Source organism: Phocoena phocoena, chromosome 10, assembly GCF_963924675.1.
Source record: "Phocoena phocoena chromosome 10, mPhoPho1.1, whole genome shotgun sequence".
In the NCBI taxonomy this organism is placed as follows: Eukaryota; Metazoa; Chordata; class Mammalia; order Artiodactyla; family Phocoenidae; genus Phocoena; species Phocoena phocoena.
Window position 1 is genome coordinate 37,686,730 of NC_089228.1, and position 12,898 is coordinate 37,699,627.

Below are 12,898 nucleotides of genomic sequence, written 5' to 3' on the forward strand. Positions count from 1 at the left end.
GGGAGACCCTAAAAATGGAGTCCGGAGAGTAAGGTTGGCACCCAGGGACCAGAGCCTGGGATGGGGGCTCCAGGAGGACCCCTGTCCCCATTTTCTCCCACTGCCTGCCCCAGACCCCTGTCCTGGTTGGGTGGGTTTGGCTAGGTGATGGACACAGGGCAGCTTTCTCTGGGTGACGGGGGCCGCTTCATCCTCCTTTGTCCCCTCACATCACCCCCTCTTCCCTTCCACCCACCTTCTGTTTTCTAGCTCTCTCTCACTCCTGGAGGATTACCAAATGCCCCCCAAAGTTCCCAGGTCTTCTACAGAGTGTGGGATCAATAAACATTGGGATAAAATGTTCCAGGTGACGTGTCCTCCATGTGACCATGGGCCTGGTGGACTGACCAGAAAGCTCCTCGCCGCCCTCAGCCAGGCAGACGGGGTGAGACGGCGCTGCCTGCCTGCCATTACTACTCCTGGTGGTGACTGTTACAAGGGGGCCCTTGGGAGCTGCTCCCCTGGCCCCCAGCCCTGTACGCACATCAATGCATGAAACCCCTCCTCACAGGTAGCGACCGGAGTTTTGGGCAGAAGCTGCAGCGGTTACAGTGGGTGGTATGAGGGTGGACGTGGAGGGCCGCCTTCAGAGGCCATCTTGTTTAATCAAGTGAAGTGTCACCTTCGAGCCAAAGTGAATACAATAATCCTGTTGCCTGGCTGCAGGCAGATGCCAGAGACGCCTTCAGAATGTAAAGGAAAGTTCCTGTGGGGTTGAGCACAGAAACTCCTGTAGAGCAGTCTGACCTTGCAATGGGTTCCTTCCAGAGACATCACTGAGCCCCACAGGGGGCCCAGCACCAACCCAGTCTCTGCATCACCATTTGAGATGGGAGGAAACACATGTCAAATAGGAAGAAAGGATGAGAAAGAGAGAGAGAGAGAGAGAGAGAGAGAGTGTGTGTGTGTGTGTATGTGTGTGTTTCAAGTGTATCCACAAACACACTCTAAGTCTACACCCATATGAAAAAGAAGGCAGGAAGAGGATCCAGTGTGCCTGGGGGTGTTCAGAGGCTGAGAGCAGACACTGCCACCCTATCCTATCCAGCTGCACCCTGCAGCAGGCCTCAGTGTGAGGGGCCTTGGCTGAGAATATCTGAGGGAACCCCAGGAGCATCCCCCACCCTCCTGGCCTCTGAGGGCTCAGGACAGGGAGCAAGTGCAGCCAGGGGCATCTGTGGTCATACAGAAGACATTCTTGAAAGGCCAGAGATCCTGGTACCCACAATGGCTGGGGGAGGTGGGCTGTCTCACTCCTGTTTCATCAGTGAGGAGCCAGGGGAGAGTAGCCCAGGGCTCCGTGTACAGCTGGGGCTGGGGTTTGAACCTGGTACATCCTGGGCCCACAGCCCACAGCTCATGTGGCCCAGGCAGGCCTTGATATGGAGGACAGCAACACAGCCTGCACCTACAAGCGTGGCCCAAGGTGCTCCAAGCTCCTACCTCCCTTTGACCTGACAGGAGGCTGGGCATGTCCTGCGTCCTATGCCTAGGTATTTCAGGGGAAAGGGCCATAGATTCAGTCCAGCTTTCCAAGGCCAGGGCTAGGACTAGGTTCCCTTTGAGGCTCCGTGACAACCTGGATCCCAGCCCTATTTCCTCCAGATGTACATATGTAGTGCAGAATGGGAGGCCATGTCCTTGTCTGCACCCCTCTGTTCTCCTAATACATGGTCGCTGAGTACCAGCACCTCCCCCCCGGGGCTGCCAAAGCCCCACAGATCACTGTCAAGGAGCACCCAGTCTCCCAGTCTCTCACACCACTAATCCAGCTCCCACCTTCCTGGATGGCAACATGGATGGATGTGCCCACCTGCTTGAGCTTCCCCAGTGCTCCCAGTGACATCCAGGCTAAGGCCCAGCCAATCCCCTCAGCTTCTCCTACCTCGCCACCTCTGGGATCTGACCTGTGAGAATGTAGAGAGGGGACAACAGTAGATGTCCCAGCCCTTGGGGTTGATGGGCCTCCTGTCCTCTGGCCACTGGTCAAACAGGAGAGGAGGGACATTCACCCTGGCCATTCCCACCTACCCAGCCTTTACTGTACTTCTGCTGGAGGCCTGGAGGCCTGCATTAGGAGGGGTAGGCAGGTCTACTTCCTGGGAGTGCAGCTAGAGATAAAGGGGCTGCAGTAATAACAGTGTCAATAATAATAACAGTAACAATAATAATGTGTGGTTTATTGAGCTTCTGCCACGTGCCAGTTACAGTGGACCGGCTCACTGAGGGAGGGCCAGGTCAGTGTTCCCCACTGCCATTCACAGGTATTCAGAGCTGGACAATGGCCAGAAAGGGCCTTGGGCCACCTCAAGGGCCAGAATCTGGTCCCAGTAACTGCTACCTTTGATTGGCCCGATCCCGGCACAATCTCACTTTATTCCCAGTATCCTTCTTGGGGATATACTGTCACCCATCTCACAGAAGAAAACCTCTAGCACCCAGAGACTAGGGTCATCAGGCTCAAAGGCAGGGGATTGGCTCTTCCTCTATGCCATTTGAGAAAGGAATGTCAGACAAGGCCTAGAAACAGGAGGATGCTGGGGCCTGATGGGGCACCCAGGAGGCACGGCCCACTTGGCTCCCCAATCTCCCTTCCAGCCTCCAATGTGCTCCCGTGCTGCCATCTGCTGGCTTCTATAGGCACTGCAGGTGGCCTTCCTGTCCCCCACTGTCAGCCCAGTCACCCGTTTGGTGGCCCCAAGTGCACCTCTGGCCCCATCCTCGGATTCCTCCCCTGCCTTTCCCCCATGTGGCATGGAATGCAGCCCTCATACTGCAGGTCCTGACATGGGGGCTCATCTGGCCGGGCAGGGACTAGAGTGAGGTGAAAGGGAGCACAGGGTTCAAAATGTCAGGAGCCACTCAGGCGCTGATACTACACTTGCACCAACCTGAACGTGAATGTCTCCTCAAATCTGTGCCCTGGGTGCCTCATTCGCCTCATCCTAGTCCTGGCCCTGCTACTCAGGCCCCTCTTGGTCAGGACCCAGGCGGCAGACACTGAACCTCCGTCCCACCACCACTCACGCCCATGCCAGCAGGCTGGAGGCCCCAGAAGGCCAAGCAAGGGGAGTGTGGGCCTCTCTCTGGCAGAGCTCACGCAGATGCTCTTTACCCAGAGGAGGCTGAGAACACCAGATTATGAGAGACTTAAAGGACTTAGCAGCGGCTCAATAACTAGTCAATAAGGTGACGCTCTGAAGCCCCAGGTGAAGGAGGAGGACAGGATTCCTGCCGTAAATCCCTGTGGGCAGCTCAGACCTGAAGTGTGTGTGTGAACCTCCCGCAGCACTTGCAGGCAAAATCAGAACCCATTTAATCCCCCAGCAACCCCAGAGTATAGGCACCAGTTGTGCCCTCATATTTTTAAAATTTTTTAATTTTTTTGCTGTACGCGGGCCTCTCACTGCTGTGGCCTCTCCCGTTGTGGAGCACAGGCTCCGGACACGCAGGCTCAGCGGCCATGGCTCACGGGCCCAGCTGCTCCGTGGCATGCGGGATCTTCCCGGACAGGGGGCACAAACCCGCGTCCCCTGGATCGGCAGGCGGACTCTCAACCACTGCGCCACCAGGGAAGCCCGTGCCCTCATATTGTACATGGGGAAACTGATACACAGAGCAGTAGGGTAACGGCATGTGGCAGGGCCTGGATTTTACCTCAGTTGGGTTAACCCCAGAGCTCACACCCAAGACTCCCAAAGAAGGTAAGAATGTTCTCTGAAGAAAGAGCTGCCCCCTCCTCTCACCACTTTTTCATTCTCTTCAACCATTCCCAACTCCTCCACACCAGACCCTCTGCTGGACTCTGGGGCTGAGGTGCACCCAGAAGGGGTTGGCCTTAGAAGAGTCCTACGCAGCGTTGTGACCCAGAACAGTGATGATGACAGCAACAACTCACCCCTCTCTAGGAAGTGACAAGAGATGCAACATCACTTCTGACCAGAGGCAGGGCAAGTCTTTCATTGTGCCGGGCCCTGTGCTGGGTTTGGACACAAGGTCACAATGGACGTTTCGGGCTGGGCAGGGGCAAGGTGTAAGGGACGATGGGCTTCCTCACAGCCATGACACTAGCGATGGAGATGACCCCCACAAACGTGGGGCGCCTACCTTGTGCTGGGCCAGCCCTATGTGCCACACCCTCTCTGCCTCTCTACTGAATACCCCCTTTCTTCATGCCGGTGCTGTTAGGGGAGTGGATCTGTCAGACTGCTCTGTGAGGATCACCAGGCCAAGGGTGCTGCTGGATGACTCCCCCAGAGAGACCACACTCACCTCCACTCCTCCAGAGGGACCCAGGAGGCCTGTTCCCACACGCAAGTTGTCCCCTGCCCAAGCCTCAGTGGGTAAGTGGACCAGTTTCCTTTGGTGGAGGAAAGCGAGAGTACTCTGTTTGGAGCCCTTCCCAATGTGACCAGCAGATGACAGTGTAGGCCCAGATTATAGGCCTGGCTTGTGGGGCCAGTTTGAGGAGTGCTGTGGATGAAACTTGGCCTTGAGCCCTTTTTCAGGAGACTGGGAGTCTGGGTGGCTGATGCACTGAAGCTGTTTGCTTCCTCCCTGCCAGGAGCAGGTCTAGTCTGGGACTGGGTCACAGAGAATGTCTACTCATGGCTGTGTCCTGAGCCTCCAGAATGGAGCCTGGTACCTAGTAGGTGCTCAGGGCTATTCAATGAACAGAGGATTGGTAAGTGGTTCTTGCCTCATGAGAATTAAATGAGTTAATATATAAAAAGCACATGGAAAGACTTCAATAAATGTGTGCACTTCTTTGAACTTTTATTATGGATGGTCCCCACCCATTTTGGAAAGTCTAAGCTGTGGGCCCCGTCCTGGTATCTAGATAGCTTCTCCCAGCAGGGGATAAAGACTGAACCCCAAAGCCTCACCATTCAGCAGAGCAGCTCTTGTGGGCATTTGGAGACAGGAAAGGTCTGTGCCAAACCCTGATGGTGGCACAGGGACTGGGACCCCCTCTACTTCACCAGGCATCTTCCATAGGCAGGGGAGAAAGCCAACCTTCTCCTGTCCCTGACCAGGCTGGCCTGCTGACAGGTTCAGCTGCTGGAGGTTGGGCAGAGGTGAGGCTGGGGGCCATGCCCTTTAGTGGTCGTGGCCCAAGTACATGGTATCCACAGGTCACTCCCTCCTGGAACTTTCTTACTGCCACATGTGCCTGCCCTGGGATCTCTACTGTAAATTCCTATCCCATCTTTACCTCAAATCCTAGCTCCCATCTCAGATGAGTGCCCACCAGGGTATCACACAGAAAAACGAAAACCGTCTCTCCCCTCCCCCCATTATGGAGGCTGCTTGCCACTGATTTCTTAAGAGATCAATTAGCTATCCCACCTGTAGCTGAGTTTCAAGACTAAGTGACTTGTCTTCGGTCACAAAGGATTTGAACCCAGCTCTGTGGGAATCCTAGGTCACACTCTGAATGGGTCTGGTTCATCCCTGTCTCCCCCATGGCAGGTCCTGCTCTGGGCTGGACTTTAGGTGGGTTCCTGGGTATGTCACCGAGAGTCCTCCTCCTTTTATCTCCTGCATCCCCATGAGTGAACACATGAGATGGGGCATTTGCTGCCTTCGGCAGCTAAGCTATATGACTGGGAAGGGCAGGAGCTGCACCATCTCATCCGCATACATCATCTCCAACAAGGCAGATAGCAGGAAACAAGCAGCTCCCGCAAAGTGATTACTGATGATAAACTGCCACAGGCAGCCTGACTCTGAAGAAGAGGTGGTGTAACTGGCCCCAGGCCCTCCTTCAGCTATGAAGAGGGGTATAACTAATGGCAAATCAGCTCTGCCTTCCACTGTGGTGCTGGTGCCAGGTGTCCCAGAGACACCCCCACCCAGCACCCGCCCGGGACAACTGGACTCACCTGAATGCCCATTGCTGCAGGAACCAGCTGGTCTAAATCCCAGCTCAGCCACCATGTGACCCCTGGCAAATCCCTGAACCTCTTGCCTCAGTTTCCTCATCTGTAAAGTATAAAACAGGTCCTACTTGATAGGATTAAGAGTTCATGTTTGTATGAAAAAGAGACTCAGGAACAATGAGCTTCTGCATGGAGAACAAGCTATGAGCTTTTTCTTTCCTGCCTACACATGCTCTCCCCTCACACAGATGTCCAAAAACTCTGCTACAGCATAGAGTAATTGGGCCACACTGCCCTGCCCCTTCCAATCCCATGTAGAGCAGACACCGATGCCTCCCCAAAGGCAAAAGGACCAAAGACAGGCAGCAACTCTCACCACTCTACCCAGCAGTCCTCGTGCTTAAACCGGGCCTAAACTTAGAATCACCTGGAGTTAAAACAACGCGGATACTCCCACCCAGTTCAATAGACAGGCTCTGTGGGGAGGGCACAGGTGATGTTATTGCTAGATACTCATCATGTAATACTAATGGGAAACTGCATGGGAACCATGCAGCAAACATTTCTTCCAAAGTTTTAAAGTGCATACAAATTTGGGGGGAATCAGGACCCCCTCTAAGTTATGATTCTCCTGTGGGGCTCACGAAATGGCATCTTTAATAAGTTTTTGTTGGTGCAGATGTTACTCTCTCAGACCCGTATCCAGTAGCACTGAGCTAGAGCTATCAGTCAGAGTACACCTGAGACCACTGAGTAGCGTGAAGGTTTGGGTTAAGAACTTCCAGAAGTGCAGGTTCCCTGGGCCTGATTCCTAGGGGCTGAGCTCCTCCTGGAATAGGTGCGGCCTTGCTGTTGCCTACGGGAGATGCTGCTGGGTTGGTGGAAATCACACAGTGGGTTTATTTATTTATTTTTAAATATTTATTTATTATTTATTTATTTAGGCTGTGCTGGGTCTTAGTTGCAGCACGCATGTGGGATCTAGTTCCCCTACCAAAGATCAAACCCAGGCCCCCTGCATTGGGAGTGCAGAGTCTTAACCACTGGACCACCAGGAAGTTCCCACATGGTGGATTTAGGGTTGTGTTAGAGGTCACCCTTAGAAATCTACCCAAAGGTACCCTTAGTCCTCAGGTCCTTTAGCCCCCTCTCCTCTCAGGGCCCACTTTACCCACAGGACTACCTGGGAGCAGGGCATGACCACTTGTCCTCAGGTGAGCTGAGATTCCATACCCTGAAAAATCCAGAGCATGAAGTTGTTTACATCACAGATCTGTTTGGAAATAAACCAAAGGCAGCAGTGGAGGGTGGATTAATATTTTGTGCTGGGAATGGACAGAAGCCTTTGAAAATGATGCCATGGGGCTCCCCTGGTGGCACAGTGGTTGAGAATCCATCTGCCAATGCAGAGGACATGAGTTCGAGCCCTGGTCCGGGAAGATCCCACGTGCCGCAGAGCAACTAAGCCCGTGCGCCACCACTACTGAGCCTGCTCTCTAAAGCCTGCGAACCACAACTACTGAAGCCCGGGTGCCTAGAGCCTGTGCTCCGCAACAAGAGAAGCTACTGCAATGAGAAGCCCACGCCCCACAACGAAGAGTAGCCCCCACTCACCACAACTAGAGAAAAACCCACGTGCAGCAACGAAGACCCAACGCAGCCAAAAATAAATAAATAAATGAATAAATTTATGTAAAAAAGAAGAAAATGATGCCATGAATGCATATTTGATGATTAACAAAGGAAGTCGTGATCTGTGATAAGTAATAAAGCACATTATAACTGAACAAAAAGAAGAGTTCATGTTTGTAGAGGGCCTGGAACAGTGCCTGACACATAGGAAACACTAAGTAAATAATTTGTTAAATAAATAACACACTGAAGATCCAAACGGTAGTCCAAGGGGTACAGGCCTTCACAGAAGTGGGAACTTCTGAATCACATATAGACTCAGCCTTCCAGCGCCCTGGGGTTGCAGGTCCACCTGGTTCGGGTTGTACCTCCTGGCTCAAACTCTGGTCTTGCCCTCTGAACTGTCCCAAGGAGCCCAAGATCTAAAGTTGCCTCTACCCAGCAACTGTTTTTTCCTCTTAGATTCTACTTTATTTGGTAAAACTCAGAAACTAACCACCAATTCATGTCCCCCCATCTCCTTCTCTCTGAAGAAGGCAGTTCCCCAGAGACACCAAGCACTTCCAGGTGGGTGCAGGGTCAAGGGGCAGTCTCCTGCTCCACACCTGGCCTGAACTGGGGCCTCCTGTAAACACAGCCCAGCCTCCGGGATCTGGCCTGGGAGGGGTAAGTGGAAGCAGCTGGGCCAGGAGAGAAAAATAGGGCAGGGCCTGAGCTCTGGGGCCAGAGAGCCCTCTAACCTGGCTCCACTCAGTGGCCTTGTGTTTTTCTCCATTGGGAAGGACGGGATCCCTCAGTTTCCTGATAGTTCCTGAAAATCAGCAGGTGGCAGAAGCTACTTGGCCCCTTCCCCAGTCACTCCTAATACTAGAGTCACAGACAGGGTCAGGGCCCCGGAGGCCTGGGGGTCCACAGGCTGCAGGGGAGGGGCTGGCCCCTTGCCTCATCTCATTCTCTGTCGGGTTCAGAGATGCCGACTTCCTTCCTAGTTTCCAGGCAAGAAACTGGCACTTTCCCCCAGCCTGCAGCCCCCAAGGCCAATTAACTCCCTCCCTCCAAGTTTATACACAGTCCACCTGGCCATCTTTTCCTGGACCTCCCAGCCACCCCAGCCAAGCTCCCAGCCATCCCCACCTGCCACTGCCTCCGTGGCCCCTCTATCCTCCACTCACAGGCCTGCAAGTCTTCCCTGAACTCTGGAACCCCCAAGTTTGGCTTCCAAGACTCTCAGCCTACTGCTTCCCATTCTGCCCAAGCCATCTGCTCAGACTGCAGCCAGTGCTCTGTCTCTGCCCTCTTGCCCACTGCCTGGGCCAGGGTTACCCACCGCCCTGTCCCGGACTGGGCCTTGCCCCTCGTGGACCCCCTTCCCTGCCCTCCTCCCAGCCCTCTGGCAATTACCCAAGTGACTAATGTGGTAATTAATTTGGTAATTAATCATGCTCCGGCTGCTCAGGACACTTCTCTTCTGCCGGCCTGGCCTGGAATGTAGATCTGCTCGGCTTTACTTTTCCTGGGAAGGGAGGCTGAGTCCTGGAGGCAAGAGGGATGGAATCCACTCTGAGTTCCATTGCCTGCCCACCTCCCCCTGGCCCTGCCAGGCAGATGGGGGCTGCTTGTAAAGGTGGCCAGGATGAGATTTAGCTGAGTGAGGGATGCTGAGGTTTTGTGTGCCAGGCACTGGAGGAGAGCCATGGTCACTGTGCTCAGTGAGCCCTTGGCCTCTGGAAGCCTCAAGACAGACCAAGTCCCCCCATCTTGCTGGAGCAACAGGGAAACCTCCTGACGAGGCACTATTTCAGATGGGCTTTAATCGGTAGCAGGATTTGGTGGTCCAGGAGAAACTGGGTCCTGGTCTCTGGTGGGTTTGGGGCACATCGAACCCAGGTGGCCCTGACCTTGCTGGGAGCTCCAGTGGGGCTAGCCACCAATGTGTGGCCCTGCAGGTACAGCTTCCAGATGCACCTCCAGGATGGGGTCCCTGCGGAGCTAATTCTGTGGCATTGATTGAAATGCCCCCCTGCCAATTAGGATTTTTTTAAAAGAAATGTATAATGATTCCTAATTGGCACCCTCATTAGGTGCCAATTATACACTTAAGCATTTCTTACAAGTTTAACACATTAATAAGGCAGCTCATTACATGGTAACGAGATTTATTTCTCATATTTATTATATTGTTTCACCACTGCTGACAGCAGAGTTATTTTTAAAAACATGGCTTCTTACTGATTGTACACAGTCCTATTCCTACCCTGCCCCAACCAATAGCCTGTCCTACCAGGCCTCTCCCTTGAGCCTTGGTCTCCAGTCCCCTGGGTCCTCTCTGGCCTCCTTTTGTCCAGCCTCCCAGAGGTGAGTCAAGCAGGCCACCTTCTTCCCCAAATCTGGAAGGACCAGAGTTGGGCCCTGCAGCAGAACAGACTCCGAAGAGTTTCAGAGGCCAAGAACCTTGGGGAACCTCTGTCCATTTAGCCAAACTGCATTCCAGGAGCACAGGTAGGATGCAGGGAAGAGTGCTCCCTGCTTTCAGGGCAGGAGCACAGCAACCAGGGGAAGACAAGGAGGTCCTTTGAGGCTGTCCCCTGGGGCAGGGAGGAGTGTTGAAGGCAGAGGGAACTGTGCTGAGACCAGGGCCTGGGAGAGGTTTGGAAGTATAGAGAATGGACAGCTGGCAGGAGCAGACCCTCAAAAGCCATGGTGGGGCCTCATGGTCCACGGTCCATGGTCTGTGGTGGGAATCTGGCTTCTATCCAGAGGGCAGTGGTGAGCCACAGAATGTTTTGAACATGGAGGGATGTGACCAGATCTCTGTTCAGAAAAATCAAGAGGAGGATGGACTGGGAGTGGAATAAACATGGACATGGGAATAAACGTGACCTCCTGCTTCTGCCTGCTAACTTCCTGCTGGGCTCCCATTGTCCAGACCTAACACCAAGAGGTCAGAGCTAAGCGAATGCCACCCACGCAGCTCAACTTCGTGGGACGAGGGGTGGGGGTGGGGGCGGCGGGGAATGGGGGCTGAGAGGTCTGGAGGGTACTAGCAGGGTTCCAGAACACTTACTCTTTTCCTTTTAAAAAAACATTGTTACATCCATAAAATAGATAAGCAATAAGGATTTACTGTATAACACAGGGAACAATATTCAATATCTTGTAATACCCTATAATGGAAAATAATCTGAAATACATATATATATATATCTGAATCATTTTGCTGTATACCTGAAACTAACACAATATTGTAAATCAACTATACTTCAATAAAAAAAAGAATCCCAAGCCTTAAAAAAAAAAACCAAAAAACATGAGTTTAACATCCTATACATATACACCTTGTTCATACATCACTGCATGTGACACTGCCTTGCCCTCATCGTCTTAATAGCTGCATAGAATGTATGGTGAGGGTGCTCCGTATTTACTCAGCTAGGCTACTCAGGGTAGGGTGTTTCCAATCGATTACTCTTAGAAACGTCACACAGTGAACACCCTGGGGTGTAATTTCACATGTGTGTGAGTTTATCTGCAGAATAAATTCCTAGAAGTGGTCAGTGCTAGGCCAAAGGATCTGTGCATTTTAAATTTTGATAGATATTGCCAAATTGCTTTCACGGAGGTTACAAAATTAACAAGCAACAGACTACAAGTTTCTGCTTTCCCTTGTGCTTACCAGAAATGTGCATCAACCTTTCACAGCTGTGCCTATTAATTTGCATTTCTCTCAGAGGAAGGAAGTTGAGCATGGTTTCAGTGGGTGAGTCTTCTGGATTTCCTTTTGTGTGACTAGACGTTCCTCTCTTCTGTCCATGCAGTTTTCACTGGGATTGTTGGTCTTTTCCTTCCAGATTTATAGGGGCCCATATATATACCTGCATACATATATATATTTGTATATATATATGATTTGTAATTTTTTCCATCAGCTTGTTGTTTGTCTTTAAATTTTGATTTTTCTTTTCCCCACATGGAAATGTTTGGTTTTTATGTGGTCAGATGTATCCAACTTTTTCTCTTGTGGCTTTTCTGCTTTTTTGTTATACTTAGAAAAGGTCATATCAAATAAAAGCTGTACAAAAATCCCCTTGTTTTCTTCTAGGAATTTGTTCTTCATTCTTTAGTCCCTCTAGCTTTGATCCAACTGGAATTGGTATTTGTTTTTTTGGTTTTTTTAATTTTAATTTTATTTTTTTGGCTGCTTTGGGTCTTTGTTGTTGCGCGTAGGCTTTCTCTAGTTGTGGTGAGTGGAGGCTTCTCTTCCTTGCGGTGCGCAGTCTTCTCATTGCAGTGGCTTCTCTAGTTGTGGAGCACGGGCTCTAGGTGCGTGGGCTTCAGTAGTTGCGGCACTCAAGCTCAGTAGTTGTGGTGCGCAGGCTCTAGAGCACACGCTCAGTAGTTGTGCTGCATGGGCTTAGTTCTTCCGCAGCATGTGAGATCCTCCCAGACCAGGGATCAAACCTGTATCCCCTGCATTGGCAGGTGGATTCTTATCCACTGCACCACCAGGGAAGTGCCTGGTATTTGTTTTAAGGTGTAAGGTAGGGAGCCAAGTTAATTTTTTTCCCCCAGGTTATCATCCAGCGATTTCAACATCATCTTTTCTTGGAGGTTATTCTTAACTGAATCATGGAGATTTTAGGAAATGTACCACTGGGGAAATGGCATGTTCTGTGGCAGGTAGAGAGAGAGAGACCAGGAGGACAGGATGGCAGGGTGGGACGTGCCTCCTGGAGGTTGAGAAAAGGGAGAAGAAAGTCCATTTGAGGGGATGCATTTGATTTTTTTTCCCTTGGACTCTAAGAAGGTCATTTTTGGTATCCAGTTTTAACTTTGTCTGCCACACCATAATTCCTTCAGTAGATTTGGTGACCTTGACATCACCTCGATGCAGTCAGAGTGGTGGGGAAGTGAGGAGTAGCAGGAAGGGAAATCCGTTCCTTCCCAAGGACCCTCTGCTGAGACCAGCTGGCTGAGGCCTGTGGATCCTGAACAAGCCACCCCACCCCCCATTCTGGAGCAGGGAGGGGGTTTATTACAACACAAGTAGGGCACTTCAGGGTGCTGGAGAGCCTCATGGGACTCACTTCAGGTCCTGCAAACAGAGAACCAGCTGCATTTGTGAGTAAAGCGAGGACAGGACAGGCAAGGCTCGGCTGGGCTGCACCCATCTCCCTGCTGCCCCTGCTCCCTACTTCCTTCCCAGCTCCCACTCCTCCCCCTCTTCTTTGCCACTAAGACCCATCAGGCACGGCCCTGGATGCCATTCAGGCCCTGGGTCCTCCCTTAATACAGTGGAGGCCAAACAGGCCACCTCTGACGCTAGATCTGCTTTGAAGACATTCTGG